Here is an 18,475-nt window from a genome sequence, read left to right as displayed (position 1 = left end):
TGTCCACCATAAATCCCAAATCACTCTAAACTTTTCTAAAGGCATGCAACTATCCTACCACAGAACCCATATGCTACTCTGCCACTCTCCCACTTTGGTCAAACCCCCTCCTTTAAGCAACTACTCGACTTATGCTTCTCACACCTAGCCTTCTAGAAATTGAACCACTGCAAGACACCTCCCACATGTCCTTCCTCATCAATGCCCAATTGTTGCCTTAAACAAAGATCTATCTCTTGTAGCACTTGAACAACTAGACCATCACTAACTCTAAACCTCTCCGAAGATCATATTTCCTCGAGCCGTCAACACTAGGAACAGCGATTCGATTCTGAATCACCGTACACCGCGATCTCTGACAACTGCTTCTCCGACACTATTTCACAATACCCCACCTCGAAGGCGAATTGAAGAAAACCATAACACCGGCGAACTTAACACATTCAACAAGGACAACGATGCCACCTCACCGATGAAAATTTCACTATGCTCGAAAATACCAAGTCTTGTTCTCCATAAACCCAACCCTGAACATTCATAGTCCTATTGCCTTTCCTCCGCTGGAATAAAACACCGATCCTCTGAATCATGCACTGAGAAAACCTTCCTTCAAGTCATTCACTGCCCCGAGACATACACAAGCATCTTACCATTACATCAATACCGTGCGAGAACAACTCATGAACATCATAGCAACTTGTGCATAGCCCCAAAACCATCAGAAATACAGCTACTGAGCTGAAATGGCAGAACATTCTTCCGCAAGGCGACGCCATTAGCACAATCAAATACGCAGGGAGAAACATTCTACACCATATCTGCAGTACCACTAAAATTCCTTGATTTCTAATTGATAACAAGTGCATCACGTCGCGTAAGATTGAATAGGAAAGAAATAAAGGCATAAGCCTCAAAGAAATCAAATTGCACGATGACGAATCAATAAGGGAAGTACTCCTAACAGCCCTGTAGCCTCTCAAATATAAGTATAGACGTCTCTATGCCGATCCGCAAGACTCTACTAGACTTGCTCATGACTCGTGAGACCTAAGTGAACCTAGTGCTCTGATACCATGTTGTCACGACCCAAAATCCATTGAAGGTTGTGATGGCGCATAACACTGCTGTCAGGCAAGTCAACAATAATTGGTTAACTTAATTACTCGTTTTAGTATTTTTGAAATCATAATTTCCTTCAGTTAAATAATAAGAGATAAAATTTACGGAGTAAATGATAATATTTTTACAACTACAATACTGAACAACTCATAAGTACCCCCAAAACTCGGTGTCACAAGTGCATGAGCATCAACTAAGGAGTAAAATAAAATACAGCATCTGTCTGGAACACAAATTAGACAGGAAAAACATAAACAACTTTGAAGGAGACTCTGCTGGCTACAAAACGTAACATGGAGTGCAACTTACCTAATGTCCCCGTATTAACCACGCCTTTGCGCTCACAATGCCACTAGACAGATATGTACCTGCACAAAAATGTGCAGCAAATGTAGTATGAGTGTGTAAATCAATGCGTACCTAGTAAGTATTCAGGTTAACCTCGAAAAAGTACTGCTGAGGGGTCGACTCCGACACTTACTATGGGACAACAATAATATACTGATATTATAATTAAGCATGGATTGTATTAAACGGCTGTAAACTCAATAACATGAAGTATACAATTCTTTTGTTAATGGGAAATTTCCAAATTTATTTTCGTCATTTACCATTTGTATCTCAGGCCATTGAAACAATATCACTTATTATAAATTCTAGAGCAACCAATTCAATCATGCGCAAATCATGCCGAGGTCGTATGGCCCGATCCAACATAAATATTTAAACTGTGTACTGCCGAGGGCCGAACGGCACGAACCATAGATGCATCTATATGTTATCTAGGCATTCGGCCCGCACAACAAAAAGAGAAAATACATATAAACAACCAATTCAAGATTTATTAAGGGTTAATGTTCAAAGAAATATCAATTCTCGTTAACGGTCAAGTGACCTGTCGAAAAATCAAGTAGGTGAAGTTTAACCTTTTGCTATTCCATTAGCAAGTTCTAACATGTTTTAAATAATTAAATTGACAAGTAGGGTGCAGAACATTGCAAATATTACATGATTTGGGTCCTAGACTACCCGGACATAAGTACAATTAATAGCTTCATACGGACTCTCGTCACCTCGTGCGTACGTAGTCCCCACAAATAGAAGCACATATTAAATCAATTTACCTATGGGGTTAATTTCCTCTTACAAGATTAGAATGGAGACTTACCTCTCTCCGAAGTTCCATAACCGGTTCCGAAAATCATCCCAAAAACTCCAACGAAGCTCAATGCTCCAAAACTAGTCAATAAATGTGCAAATCCATAAAATATATACTCAAATTTTCATTAAAATCCAATTTACAACAATTTCCAACTCCGCTCGAAAAGTTGATAAAAATCACCCTCGAGCCCACATCCCTGGATTCCAAAAATTTTTGAAGATGCACATTAGCCATAACCCCAAGAACTCAAATATATAATTTAATCCCAATTACATGCCCAAATACGTGGTCAAAATCCAAAAAAACTAAATTTCTAGGTTTTCCACCAAAACCCCAAATTTCTAAAAATTTTCCATGAATTTCCATGTTAAAACCCATATATAATCCATGTATTTAACTTGCAATAGGTGGGAATCACTTACCTTGACATAGATGATGAAGACGGAGCTCCAAAATTGCTCCGAAGTCGGCTCCCGTGGAGGAGATGAGATGATATGAGCCAAAACTATTTTCGCAAACTTATACACTGCCCAGACGACCCTTCTTCGCGATTGCGGGAATACTTTCACGATCGCGAAGGCTAAAAAAAATGCTGCCTCCCTGAATTCCTCTACGCGTTCGCGACCAAAGGGCCGCACTTGCGAAGGCTTAAAGCCTGGCGGCCCCAGCACCCTACCTCTTCGTGTTCGTGTGCACCTACTCGTGTTCGTGTAGGCTTTTCCAGGCCCACTCTCGCGTTCGCCTCCCTTGCACCGCCTTCGCGATTAAAAACACAGCAGCCCAAAAATCTCTTCTTCCCGAACGCAAGACTCCCTTCACATTCGCGAAGGACAACACCGGAACCAGCAACAGCAGAACCCAAACAACTCAAATTGATCCGAAACCATCCCGAAATACACCCGAGGCCCCCGGGACCTCGTCCAATAACACAAACCAGTCCCATAACATAACAGAAACTTGCTCGAGGCCTAAAATAACATCAAACAACGTCGAAATCATGAATTGCACCCGAAATCATGCTTAATGAATTTTAGAACTTCAAACTTCTACATTCGATGCCGAAACCAATCAAATCACATCTGATTAACCTCAAATTTTGCACACAAGTCACATTCGATATTACGGACCTACTCCTACTTTTGGAATTGGAATCCCACCCAGTTATCAAAAAGTTCACTCCCAGTCAAACTTTCAAAAAACCTTCAAATTCCAACTTTCTCCATATGACCCCAAAATAACCTATGGACCTCCAAATCCAAATCCGGACGCGCTCCTAAGACCCAAATCACCATACCAACCTATTCCCAGGCTCGGAATCCCAAACGGACATCAATAACATTGAAATGCACTTCAACCCGAATTGAAGAAATTCTACCAAAGTATCAACATTCCACAATAGGCGCCAAAACGCTCCTGGGTCATCCAAAACCCGATCCGAACATATGCCCAAGTCCAAAATCATCATACAAACCTGTTGGAATCTTCAGATCCTATTTTCGAGGTCGTTTACTCAAAGATCACACCTTAGTCAATTCTTCCAACTTAAAGCTTCTGAAATGAGAATTTTCTTTCCAAATCAACCCCGAACTTCACGAAATTCAGTTCTGACCACGCGTACAAGTCATAGTACCTAAAGTGAAGCTACTCAAGGCCTCAAACTGCCGAATGACGCGCTAAAGCTCAAAATGACCGGTCAGGTCGTTACACCAAGAACTCAAATCTATAATTTATTCCTAATTTCATGTCTATTTTCGTGGTCAAAATTCAAGATTGCCATTTTTAGGTTTTTCTTCAAAAATCCCACAATATCCACAAATTTTCATGTTAAAATCCATACATAATCAATATATTTAACTTATAACGAGTAGGAATAACTTACCTTTTGATATATAGCAAAATGATCTTCAAGAATCACCCCAAATCGTCCTCAATGTGCTCCAAGAACTTAAAAGTGAAGAAATAGACTCAAAATCTCGAAATTGGATGTTAAATACACCTGCCAGGCCTCCTTCTTCATGATGGCGGTCATTAGCCACGCGATCTCAGTTTACAAATCTTCCAACATCATTTTCTTCATCGCGATCGCGGCCAAAACCCCGCGATCGCGGTGTATTAATTTGGTTTTCCTCTTCACAGATACCCTTCGGTATAATGGACAAGAATTTTCGTAAAATTTCTAAATGACAAACGGTTTGATTTTTTAAAAACTAGATTTAAAGAGCTACATCTTTCATTTTTTGATCATCCCCAAATTTCATATATATTGCAGATATAAGCTCCCGAACTCAGACTACTAATAATATAATTTCCTTCTACGTGATAGCGGCCCTACCTTCCACGATCTTGATTCAAAAGGCCTGGAAAGCACTTTGCTCTTTGCGATTGCGTCCCAGACCTCCACAATCACGATTCACACCCCTGACATCAGCTAACATCAACTCAAAAAGGCATTAAAGTGGTTCCGAACCACCCCAAAACTCACTCAAGCTCCGAGGAACCCCGTCCTATCACACCAACAAGTCCCAATACCTTATCCAAAGGCTCAAAATGCCACGAGTAACATCAAAACCATGGATCGACAATCAAAATGCTTCTTTTAACTTTCAAACATTAAAACTTCGACGAACGCATCCGAATCATACTTAAACATTTAAGAATAACGCCAAATTATACGCGTAAGTCACAAATCATGATACGAACTTATTTCAAGACTTGGAATCCCAAACAGACATCAACAACACTAAATTCCACTTCAAATCAAACTTAGAAAATTCTAAAACCCTGAAAATGCAAATTTTCCACAATAAGCGCCGAAACGCTCTTGGTTTACGCAAAAGACAATACACACAGACGCCCAAGTTTAAATTCATCATACGAAATTTTTTTGGAACCTTCAAATCCCGATTTTGAGGTCGTTTACTCAAAAGTCAAACCTTAGTCAACTCTTTTAGCTTAAATCTTCCGTATTGGATATTATCCTTCCAAATCAACTCTGATTTCGAGGAAAGATTGTGATTTTGATTTGCGAAATGTGATTTCGAGGTTGTACATCAGTTGAGATTCTTGTTGTACATTCTATGGTGGGATAAGTTGTTGATTTTGACCGATTATTGTTCTTCCTTAAATCATTCATCTGCATTTTGATTGTGTTTGGTTATTCATTATTATCTTTGTGTTGGAACGATTGTGACTTCTTGTGTCATGACCCCAATTTCCCTCCATAGGACATCATGATAGCATCTAGTCTCTAAGACTAGGTAATACTAACAACATGCGAATAATTGAAATAATAATAAATATAAGTCTCAAACTCAACAGCCTTATAAAAACAACATTACAACTCAGCATATACAAATCTCGAGATTCGGCGAAATACAAGTCTACTAGACATGTAGAGCAATTAGCAAGTAAGAGATCGGACAAGTAGACATGTGAAATTCGACTCAAACGAGGACTAGAACAAGTTAAGGAAACTCAATTAAGGCATGAAAGGAATCGGTATATCTAAAAACCGGTAATTTTCACATTTAGCCCATGTACACACTCGTCACCTTACGTACACGGCTCTTACACATCACAAATATCACAAACAACAACAATCCTAAGGGGAAATTCCCCCACACAAAGTTAGGCAACTCACTTACCTCAAAACGCACTAAATCAATCCACTAGAAGGCCTTTCCCTCGATTTCCAACTCCGAATGGCTCAAATCTAGCCAAAACAATTTCATACTATAAAAATAACTATATGAAATTACGATCTTTGCAAAGAAATAAAAAATTGACCCAAAAATTCAACCCGAGCTCGCATCTCGGAACCCGACCAAAATTACAAAATCCGAACACTCATTCGATATCGAGTCCAACCATACAAGAATAGCTCAAATCTGACCTCAATTCGCCTTTCAAAACTCAAAAATTTAGCCTAAGGAGTTTCTACCATTTTCCCCAATTTCCAACTCCACACTAATCAAATGAAGAATTTATCAATAGATTCATGTAAATTAATTAAAAATGAGTTAGAATTACTTACCCCAAAGTTCACTCTAAAAAACCCTCGAGAAATCGCCTCCAACCGAGCTCCCTAAGTCCAAAAATGTATTATGAATCAAACGCAAGTATTTCCCCTTTTCTGCCCAGTTAAATCACACATGCGATCCAACTGCCCCTTGTATGAGAACAAGGCTGCATCTGCGGTGAAATATGTCACACTTGCGACAAATGTCGCTCCTGAGCTCCTCTTTTTCGCAAAAGCGAAGTCGCTTCTATGGATCTCATCCCACTTTTGCGACCCCAGCTACACATGGCCAGCTCCGCACCTGAGACCCAAGCTCACTTTTGCGAGCCCGCACCTGCGGCCAATCCATCCGCAAGTGCGATGACACTAGAAGCTGCAAATATTCAGCAATTCTACAAGTCCAAATTTTGTTCTGAATTCTATCTGAATCACACTCGGGGCCCAGGAACCCCGTCCGAATATACCAACTAGTTCCAAAACATATAATGGACCTACTCGAGGCCAAAAATCAAATAAAAAAACATAAATTCCTTACCCAAATTCAAGCCTAAGCAATTATGAACTTCTGAATTCTGTAACTAATGCCAATTCACACCAAAACAATTCCGATTGACTTCAATTTTTAACACAAGTCATAAATAACATCACGGACCTATTCCAACTTCCAGAATCGGGATCCTACCCCGATATCAGTAAAGTCAACTTCCGGTCAAAGTTTCCAAATCTTCAAACTTTCCAACTTTCGCCAAATCATGCTGAAACGACCTACGGACCTCCACATCAACATCCAGATATGCTGATAAGACTAAAATCACCATAAAGAGCTATTGGAATCATAAAAACTCCATTCCGGAGTCATCTACACACAAGTCAAACTAGGATCAGCTCCTACGACATAAGATGAAGAAACGAGAGCTAAAAGTGAAAGAACATTTTATTGAAGTTTTCAGAATAAAGTGATAGACATAAATATTAGTAGGAGAATAAAAGAGAGTGAGGGAGGCATTATGAGTACGATGTGATAAACTGATGGAATAGATAAGAGGTGACATGCCTTGAGATAATAAAAGAGTATAAGCTATAAAGTCATATCACCACTTCGAGAAATTAGTTGCTGACTCCAACGTGAATACCAGAAGGAAAAGTTAGACCCCCGGAGTTAGGGACTGAAGGATTTAATAATAGTCAGCATCGTGAGAATTTAACAGATCGCGTTCCGGTGATAATAGAATTGGTAACAGAAGAATAACCTTTAAAGGTCATTCAGGAAGACACTTCCCTAAAGCAAGCATTGTGACCAGAGTTAATCTTAAGGGACTAAGTTTGCCGAGTACACTAGGTGTCACCCTGGTGCAAAAGGAATTCAGTTATCCCTGGTACAAATGGGTTACTAAAAGGCGAGTAAGGGCCATTGATGATGTGAAAAGACGCCATAGATGAAGAGGTAAAACATCTATAGGTAGATCGTTGTAGCAATAAATGTTAGTACTCCCCTAATGGGGGAAGATGGTGTGATGTGGTATTAAGTCGGAGTTAAGTGGTTCAGGTAATTATGGAATAGAAAAGGAAGAATGCGGTAAAAATGCGAAAGAAATGAGATTGCATTTATTCAGGTCCTACAGATATGTTACGACTCCAGAACATTATGCAAGCACGACGTTAGTAAGAGGCATTAATGGTTCCCGGCAAGGATGTTAATTGGTAAATAAGTACGAATGGACACTTGATACATAAGGAGTTAGTGCGAGGGTAAGTTAAGACCAAAACACAAAACATAACCCAAGATGGGTGTCACGTCCCAGAAACCGAGGGGCGCGACCGGCGCTCAACCGAGTAAACGCGACTGAGCAAGCCTGTTAGGTTTCATTCTACCCAAACTAATTCATGAATAAAGAGGAGATGAACTCCACTAATCATACCTTGTAAATATTTCAGTAACAACTTCCATTTTATTTCCATTAGTAGTTTCAACCATAATGTCCAAAATATTACAAGTTTTATACATCTTTGCCAAATTTCAATATTTCTATTTTGATTCCAATACCCCACACCACCCACAACCAGTCAACGGAACCTCTAAATACAACCGAAGAGAAATATGGAAATGCCGGCAACAAGGCTCCGGCTATACCTCAAAATACAAGTACATGATGAACAAATGATACAGGACCGCGAAACAAAGTGGGTCTCACCAAGTCGGCTGAGAAGAGGATGCGCCACTAGTTGCGACCAACACTGTCTGCTATGGAACCACCTACATCCATTTAAAGATGTAGCGCCCCCGGCAAAAGGGACGTTAGTACCATGGAATAGTACTAGTATGTATAACTAAACACCATCTCAATAGAAAGAACTATCATACAAGAACAAAGAAATCATAACACCATCTCAATAGAAAGAACTATCATACACGAACAAAGAAATCATAAGGATTCAACAAAAGCTTTAAACAATCACCACATCATCAAATAAAAGGAATCACATAGCTTTCATATAATTTCCATACCTCTAGGTTGGGACATCTCAAAACTTTTCATCATCATTCACAATACCACCACTTTATTGCGCGGAGTCCGATCACGGCCCGATCGGCTAAGCTGCCTAATTTGAGATATATACCTCAATCACTATTTCATTGTCACTTTCCGGGTTCAATATCAACACATTACCACCATGTGTGTAGCATGGCGTCCGATCACGGCCCGATCGGCTAAGCCGTCTTACCAAGACGTTACCTCAATCACAATTTCATTCTCACTTTCCGATTTCAATATCAGCACAATACCACCATGTGTGTAGCATGGCGTCCGATCATGGCCCCATCGGCTAAGCCGTCTTACCAAGACGTTACCTTTTTCCATTAATCACCTCACTTCAATTACATATATTAGTTCATCGGCACTTGGATCCACAATTATCACATCATGCTTGGCACTAGGCCACATTTCATAATTCGAGCTCTTTCCCCCCACATTTCACATCAATATCAATTTCAACAACAAGCCATTCAATCCAAGATGTCAAGTACGCATGAGAGGAATCATGAATCATGGGCATATACAATATTTAAGAAATCATACACCTCAAGTTCATTAGCAATGGAACTTCAAACACAAAGGATTCTTCCAAAAAGGAGGGGACACACCAAACCACAATAGAAACACACATCAAAGGCATAAACAAGCAATTACACCAATTATTCTTGGATTACTCTTTTACAATCACGACAATATAAAATTTCAACATCGAAGTATGTAACAACTCGGATCACATTGGATGTACTTATAAGGCAAAACATTATCTCGAACAGCCACTTATAGGCATAAACTGTGTACAAAGCCTTTAGGGAACTTTATTATTGAAGTCATTTATGGAAAGCAGAGTCAAGGCTCATTTCATAATCTGTTTCATATTTTCTCATGTCATAGGCATCACCAGGCACAATTATAATTCAAGTTCTAGGCACGTTGGCCACACTCTATCTCCCAAATTCATATGATTTATTTCAAACATCTTTATACATAGAGGATTTCACATAGTTTGGCATAACAATCTCAATTCAAACTTCACTTGAAATCTAGGCAGTTTAGCACATAGTTCACATTCTTCACATATCCTCAATTTAACAAGAATAGCATATTGAACACATTGAGATACACCTTTCACATATATCTTGCAACACCAATTCCTTTGAAATAACAAGTACTACATCAATGAAATTTCGGACTTACAATATTTGCATGGACACCATGGGAGCTTGATTTCTAAGAAGAGGGGGTTTTAGCCATACATACCTTGTTTAAGCTTTCCTTAAGTTACTACAATGCACCAACATCTCTAGCGGTAATAATCTATAAGGAGAAAGCAAAAATCAATTAATAATTTAGAAAGATTTCCCATGGTGTAACTCTCTTAGGAATTTCATCAAACACCTAATCATGTGAAATAGACTACAAGGTTCTACAATGGAAATTCCTTCTTCCCTCATCCAATTTCATCAAGAACTACCCAAAATAGTTCATTATCCCCACATACTATAGCTTAGTGTCACATGCATGGCCTATTTCTAACCCCACAATATATTTTTGAACTCATAATCTCATATATGAAATATTAGAAGTAGGACTTACCCGGAAGATAGTGAGCTCGAGATTAGCATGCTTGATTCTTGAGGGTTTGTGCAAGATTGATGATTAGGAGGCTAGGTTCCCTCTTTCTCTCTCTAAAATGCTCTCACCTCTCTCTAGATTTAGTGTAAAATAGTCCCAAATGAAGATCCAAAGCTTTTTTATCAAAGTGGGTTCGTATATGAAAATTTCCAAAAATGACCCCCGAAGTCAATTATGTGGTGCAATTATGCTATAGCATAATCGAAATGTGGGCAGCATTCTTGCAGCATAATCATTATGCGATAGCATAATCGACAGCATAATCAACATGCGACAGCATAATGTTTTGCCCGACACTGCTTCATTATGCGACGCATATGCGGTCCGCATGGTCGTTTTACGATTGCAAAATTGGTCGCAAATCCAGCCTTTGGTAATTTGATCATAACTTTGGTAGGAATGTCCAAATGACGAACGGTTTGAAGCGTTGGAAACTAGACTCCAAGGCCTTTCATTTGATAGGTTGTTCACCACATAAAACCTTATATGTATATAGATATTCTCCTCCAAAGTATGGACTTGTGCGAACTCATTTGGAATTTTAGCCTATTATGAAATTTTCCAATTTGACTTAGACTTAGGCCTCCCATTAGACCCCATGTTACACATTATAAGACTTATACACTTATTTACCAAATCCAATTGATTCCTATCATGTTAATAGCACATAATACATTATAATTAGCCAACCTGGCACCACGAAATCCTAAATTACTTAGCGAAATTTTCCAGGGCCTTACATTCTCCCCCCTTTAGGATCATTCGTCCTCGAATGAGGAGTAGAGTCCGCCCTAAACGCTTAACATAATATATCTCTTTTCTCACCTACCTCAAGTCCCTAAATTTTGACTAACTCCTAAATTTTTCAGAAATTTCGGCAGAGTCTCCTTTGTAACTAGGCTTATCCACCTGCCAGAGAATCACCAAAACCATCCTAACAACACATCCACAACGAGACAAAGCACCACAATGTATATATCAACAATACTAATCTCACCATTACAAGCACTACATTATCATAAGGATACCTGGACATGAACTGCACATTTCTAAATCATAATAACTAGAAGGTACCTTTCAAGTCAAAACCATTTGCTATACAATCAAGAGAAAATACCTTATTTCCACAACACTCTCGGCCTTCAATGTGGCCTCTTATACTTACAGGCTTTGCCATAACACATTCACGGAAACAACCCCAACCTCCAAACTTATCTAACAAGGATGACAGCTAGATACCTCGCATAAGCTAACTATCCATTAACTTCACCTTCAATAATTTCCACCGGAATGATACACAAAGGATCTCTAACTACCTTCTTAGACATAAACATGTGAAAACATAAAATATATGGGGAACAAATATGGGGAAACTTCATGCTCCTAGTGTAGCCTAATGTGAAATACACTTATGCAACCTTCATTATCAACTCACATAACATCTTCAGGGGAAAATATTGAGAATAACCTGTTCACCTTCCCAAACTCTAAATCTCTAGGCGAACACTCACACAAAACCCTTGATGACCTTCAACAGTTACTCTAAGATGTGTTATCACAAACTGACCATAAAATTACCTATCAAATATATGTGATCACATGGGGATGTTTCCTCTTTGACATGTTTGAACCTTCAATACCCAATAGATTTAATACAATGAGGAGCAACGGAATTCAAGATCAGGTTGGAATTATTCAGGAATCCATTAATGTGCTGAGCAGAGTATTTCATGAGGTTATATGCTAATAGACACGAAGATTACTACTAACAATACTGACATGGTTAATCATTGTGACGACATCAATTATTAGACAAATGAGGCGTATGGGTAACTAGTACATTGTCAATAGGAATCATTAAGGAGGAATACTCAAGCACGTGACCTAGTCGGCTCCTGGAGTGTAGGGAAAATCTGTTTATCAAGAATGAGAATACTAAGGCACCTTGAATGCGATATGGGTTCCCGAATCACATGAAGTTGAATTACACTCCTATCGTTAACTGACACAAGGAATCTATGCCACAAGCCCATGAGGATGAAAAGAAGTTGAACGCTTATGAGATTATCATATTTCAAAATTCAAATAGCTTAACCCTTCCTAATAATTGATCCTATATGAGAGAACTAAAGATACGAAAATTTGTCTTCCTAATCAATCTGCTTATGATATGTGTAAAAATCTGAAGGCATCTAATCTCAACCTTTCACGAGTGAAACCACATACCTAGGACATCTGAATATTGGGACGAAATCATGTATTGGTTTGAGGGGTTCTAATGGTTAACATGATGATCCGGGGAGAAAGACAAATAACACTCCTATCCACCCAGGGAGGTGGAATACCAAGGGTAGCAAAACTCCCCGCACATGACAATGACATAGTCAATGATTCTAGAAGTCGAGTGTGTAAGGACAACGGAACCCAATGAGATAGCATAAAATAATCATGGAAGGTTTGCAGATGTCCATAATGAGTTCTCCATGGTTTTTGACGTGAGAAATACCCAGATGCTAATGAAAGACAGAAAAACATGAGAAATAGGCGTTGTGCTTTGATAACCCCCAAAGGTGCGCTTGGTCTTGGCAGAGAGCCTAGTAAGGGTCCTTATGAGAAAGGAAGTGTTACAATGACACATAGAAGGATATGTTCTCTCATAGTTATTGAACAAGTGTTTGGAAACTAGCACAATGAATTCACTAACTAAGGAACACAATTAACTCATGTTGTGGAGGTATAAAGCGAAAATAAACATTTGTTATGAGCTGGACATGCTTCTACTATACTAACTCCCAAGCTGCAATACAAGACCACGCCATGGGTGACCACAATGCTAGGAACAAAGTGAGCTACTTACTGCGGGATGTCCCATGTGGACATGAAAGTTATACTAAGATGGCGACACGAGATCTTCCCATGACGGAGTTGTGAGGAACTCAATTTTCAGAGAGATTGTTTATCGTGAAAATGGTAACGACAATTAAATTTGTAAAATGGGACTCTAAAAATACATGATCTATTCTCGAGCTAGTTGTTTGAGCAGATGATGCTAATAATATGAAATTGAATGAGGGAGCGTCAATCAAAACGAGATAATGATCGAACCGAAGGGCCTGCTACCTGGATATAGGTTTGGCCGATGGGGGCTTCGGGGTCGACCTCGAGATCGAGCTCGGGCTATCGAGGACAATAGAGGGTAGTATAACAGTTAGAGATATAATCAAACGAAGCTCTTTATAGTCAAAACCAAGTTATACGATGAAGAACTCATATAAAAGCAAAGGATATCGAGGTATCCTCTGATCGGTGAGAGCCAATAAGTTTAGAAAGAAGACAAAGAGAGAGAGAGATATTATTGCATTTGTGGAGAAATGGAGCAACATCAGTCCCTTACAAGGTAGGACGAGTCCCCTTTATATAGGAGGGGAACTCAGTTACGAATACATGTATATTTAATTTACCAAATATGGAGATGTGATGGCTTGACGCGACGCCCCAGCATAGGCTATGGATAGGCCAGCCCTGTCAAACTCAACCGCGTGTCTCGGAGGCTTCCCCTCTTTGTCTTTATCTCGGCCTCGAACCGGGCTTTGACAAGCCCCAAAGGAGAGGGCTAAGTCGTGGCTTCATATCCTTGGGGTCTCAAGGTACCTCCCCGAGATGGCTTACCAGCGAGAAATTGGGCCCTCTGATTTCACCGAGTACAGATAGTCCCGGCGTTTCTCAGAACGAAGCGATGGGAAACGATTATGACCATTGACTCCCCGAACTCCCCATAGTGACAGTACACTGGTGATTCGTATCGTGGCGCAATCTTTTGTGCTAGATGGCATATCTCATAGACTCATGCTCAATACTCTGTCACTTCCGTCTTTCAAGTTGAAAGTACTGCCGTCGATTCGGTTTTTCAAGGATGCAATAATTGCATTCGTCGGTCAATCTTCCAGAGCCTCGACGACCGTGTTGTTGCCCCCCTATAAATGGGGTGCCTTGGTGTAGTTTTTCCTATCCCTTCTCGTCGCCTTCTTCTATCTTTGAACATCATGCTTGGGGATTATGGCCTCAAGGCTGTTAGGAGGAGCTCCCTTAAGTTGGCTATGGCCCTTTGCCGGATCGTCCTTTCGTTGAACATAATCACGTTGTCCTGCTACGGCCGTTGGTATGTTGGTGTTTGCTGTTGGCCCGAGGCGGCGATGGATGGGGAGTCGGTCTCCCTCTTATATAGACAGTCGCTCAGATTATACACCGCTGCTCAAAAGGGGGCTCGGATTATACACCGTTGCTCACCTTCGTATCCCGGCTCGATTGTGGAACTCTACCCTGAGCCGGGAGCTTGCACGACTTGACGCTCCAGAAGTGGATCCGAAGTAGCCGTGCAAGCGGGACCGAGGTATGTTCGGTCCGCTATCTCTCTGAGGCAGGGTCCTCGAGCTTCGGAGAGCTATGGCATTTTTTCATCCCTCCCCGCTTCCGTGGTTCATCTTTTGGGGATATCAGTGCGGATGGTCAGGGCAGGTCTCTTGAAGGCGCTCTGGTAGATATTTTCTTTGAGGTCATGCGCCCAGGGAAGATGGTACTTGGAGGTGTTTATGCCGTGGTGGATCGTCGACCGCTTTGATTAGGACCCAGACCTTCACTATATGTACACTTTTGCTTTTTGATTTCTGTGTAAAGACCCTTCGTAGATTTTTGTAAACGTATTCCATGACCCCTCGGGGGCTGTTGTACATGAATTTTTATGAACATGAATATATTTCTTTGATTTTTGCATGTGTTCATACCCCTCCAGGCCCTTTGACTGCCTCCCTTTACTTCTTGGCTGCTGATATTTGACTCGGTGCGATCATCCTTTCCGCTCTTCTACTGACCGACATGGCTTCCCTTTAGAGGCCATCGTTGTACCTCGGGGCAATCCTGGATTGCTCGGATAGTACTGGGCTGCCTGGGCCTTTTGAATTGCATGTAGATAACGTGTTAAGTTTCGGGGCCTTCGAGGATGTTATCCTGGGTGAAAGCCAGCTTCGGGTACCGGGAGGTCCCATTTGATTTTTGATGCGGACAACTTCCTTTAGTTACGTACGAGACAGATTTTTTGCTAAGGGGTTGCTCACACTCAGCACTGCTTTGAACCTTTGCGGTTCTTCCGTGATTGGAGCTTCTTGCGTTTATTCTTTCTTTTTTAGAAATGTAATCACGAAATTTAAAACCACCTCGCGTTGAGTGACGGCATGGAAAGCTTCGCAAACTCCGATTTCTCTTCGGTGGGGATCCTCGAGACGGGATGCTATCTTAAGCTTGGAGATGATGAAAACGGTTCCTCGAGTCTTGGATTCTTGTCAAAGGATACTTTCGGGGTTAGGTATCGCCCCACTGGATTATACCGATGTCGTAGGTTCCCCGGGGCTCACCCCGAGTAGGCGAAATGTTGCCGCTTCTTAGCATATAAGTGGGTCGGCCCTGGCTTCTTCATAGGGCTTCACTATTTTTAGGTAGCTGCACTCCCGCTTCGGCATAGGGTTCCTCGTTTCCCTAGGTGCAAAAAGTGTTGGTGCACGCCCTTGCTTTGCTCTGTTTAGTTTTACCATAGTCCTGGCAACCACTTCGGGGACGGCATGGCAGAGAGCGGAGAGTGCTATTCCCGGCGCTCGGGAGCTGAGGGATTTCGTTCTGAAGACTGTTTCTTTGATAAGGGGGGAGCATTTGGAGATGGTGAGAAAATACTACAGATTGAGTGAGGGGGTAGCGCTGCAGATGCTTCTTTCGGGGGAGAACGTTACAGATTCCGTTGACGGATTATTGAGTGTATACCTGTATCCTTTCGTGTTTGGCCCCCTCGACAGGGTCGTGCTTGATTTTTGCTTGAAGTATCGGGTTACTTTGGCACAGATACACCCGTCGTTTTGGCGGGTGGAGCTGATTTTGAGGTTCATTGCGGAGAAAGCCGATCCTGAATTTACGCTCGATCACCTCATCAGTCTGTATCGGCCCTTTCATAACCAGGGCCTGCTAACCTTGAAGTGTCGTCCATCTACGCCCTTTGTTGTCGACGACGAAGAGGAGGGGGTTCGAGAGTGGGCCGGTTGGTTCGTCTGCGTACGGACGGTCGACATTATCCCCGTGGAGCTTTTGTCGTTCCCCGAAGGGTGGAATTACGCACGTGAGTGGAGCGTCTGGTGCTTTTTTAGGTTGTACCTATAGCGGAAGTTAGTTAAATAATAGTGTTTTTACCCTGTTGTAGCAACTTCTTGGACGCCGGGCGAAGTCTCCGATCTGCCTGGCTGGTTCCGGAGGCTGGTGACCCACTTGTCCTGCGACGAGCGTCGGTGGCGAGCTGTGCTTCGTGTCAGGTGGGGAGCGAAATATCAAGGTATGTGTGCATGTTGCTTTTGCCTTGGCCTTCACATACTTGAGGTAATATTTTCCCCTTTTTACTTGCATTGGATTTGCTGTTTGCGGGCATCGGGCAGTCCCTCGGGATGAGACAGTGCTCTTCCGAAGAGGGGAAAGAGTCGTTGATCTCCCCTCTCGCCCCTCGAGGCGATGGAGCTCCTAGTGGTGCTGACCAGGCCAGTGTCTCCAAGGAGAAGGCATTGTCTGAGTCCGCTGCCCCCGGAGTACCTAATTCTAGGTCGTCGATGCCTTCGAGCGGATATGCTTTGCCCGAGGCCGGTTCTCCCGGGGGCGAAGGGACAGGATCAACAGGAGTATGCTCCGACTTCGAAGAAGTCCGCCGGCTTCACTTCGTGGTGAGTTTAGGCGCAGTTTCCCTATATTGTGCGTCCTTCATTCGTCATTGAGTTTTCCTTGTGCAGGCCTGTGACAGGCTGATGTCTGAGCTGGTCCGTCAAGGGGCCAAGTTTCAGAAAGTTCAGGGCGAGGGAGAATATCTTAGGCTGCTTAGCAAGGAGAAGGAGGGCGAGTTGCGGCATTGGCGATGCGAAGCGTACGGGTGCTCAAATTATGAGAGTTATTTGATGGAGTAGGTAACTTCATGCAGCTCAAGCTTCGCTTTCTTTGGCCCTTTTAAGTTAACGCCCTTCTTCATTATATCAGCTGCAGAAAAAGGCCGAGGCCATGGAGTACCTTAAGGGCGATATTGATCGCGCCAGAAATGCTTGTGGCGAGCTAAGGGCTCAGGTGCAAGCTCATGTTTTAGAGGAGGCAAGTGCCTTGGCAAGGTTCCTTCCTTAGAAGTCCAACTTTGCTTGGCTCGAGATAATGCCAAAATCCAAGCAGATGTGATCGAGAAATTAGAATCCAAACTTTCGAAGACCAGGGCTGAGATAATTGACGCCCGGGCTAAGGCGATGCTAAGCCAGACCAACGCTGATCAGGAGATGGCGATCCGTATGAAGGATGCCGCTGATGCTCAGGCCGAGGTGAAGCGAGCCCTCGACCGGGAGAAAAGGATCGAGGAATATGTCCGTTGCAGATCCCGAAGAGAAACACTCGAGGAGATTGGCGCGAGGGGCTTTATTCTTTCTGATGAATTGGATCGAGGAAGGGCGGACGAGCATGACGCGTGGTCATTTCTTGCTGATGGGACGAGGAATGAACCTGGCAAGCTGTAGCCCTTCGGACTGGATCGCAGATTGTGCCGTTTCATTGCTCCATTTCTGATATATGTAGAACATATCTGTTTATGGAGGGTGTGTCCCCTCACCCTTTTTCCCTCTGTGTGCGTGAAATAAGAAGAGACTTTGAAGCCTTACTTCTTCCGCATCTCTTTCTATTATTTCCTTCGACCAGGTCGGCTTCGACATTTGGCGGGATCCTCGTAGGTCCGGGACCAACTGGGCTAGCTCGGGGCTCCTAGGTGTGGTTCTCGACGTGAGCAAGCGTTGCGCGGTCCTTGCGCTTTGTCCGACATTTTTGGTCCAGTCTCCGAGTCATTTTGTGATTCCAGCCGTAATTGACCTTTAAGCTCTTCCCTGTCCGCAAGGGCGGGTGATGGTGGCCTTCTTTGCCTCGGGTCGAAGTGACCTTATAAGCGGCGACCCAGAGGCT

Source organism: Nicotiana attenuata, unplaced genomic scaffold (assembly GCF_001879085.1).
Source record: "Nicotiana attenuata strain UT unplaced genomic scaffold, NIATTr2, whole genome shotgun sequence".
NCBI classification, from domain to species: domain Eukaryota; kingdom Viridiplantae; phylum Streptophyta; class Magnoliopsida; order Solanales; family Solanaceae; genus Nicotiana; species Nicotiana attenuata.
The sequence above is the reverse complement of the archived record's forward strand: the minus strand, read 5'-3'. Positions refer to the sequence as shown.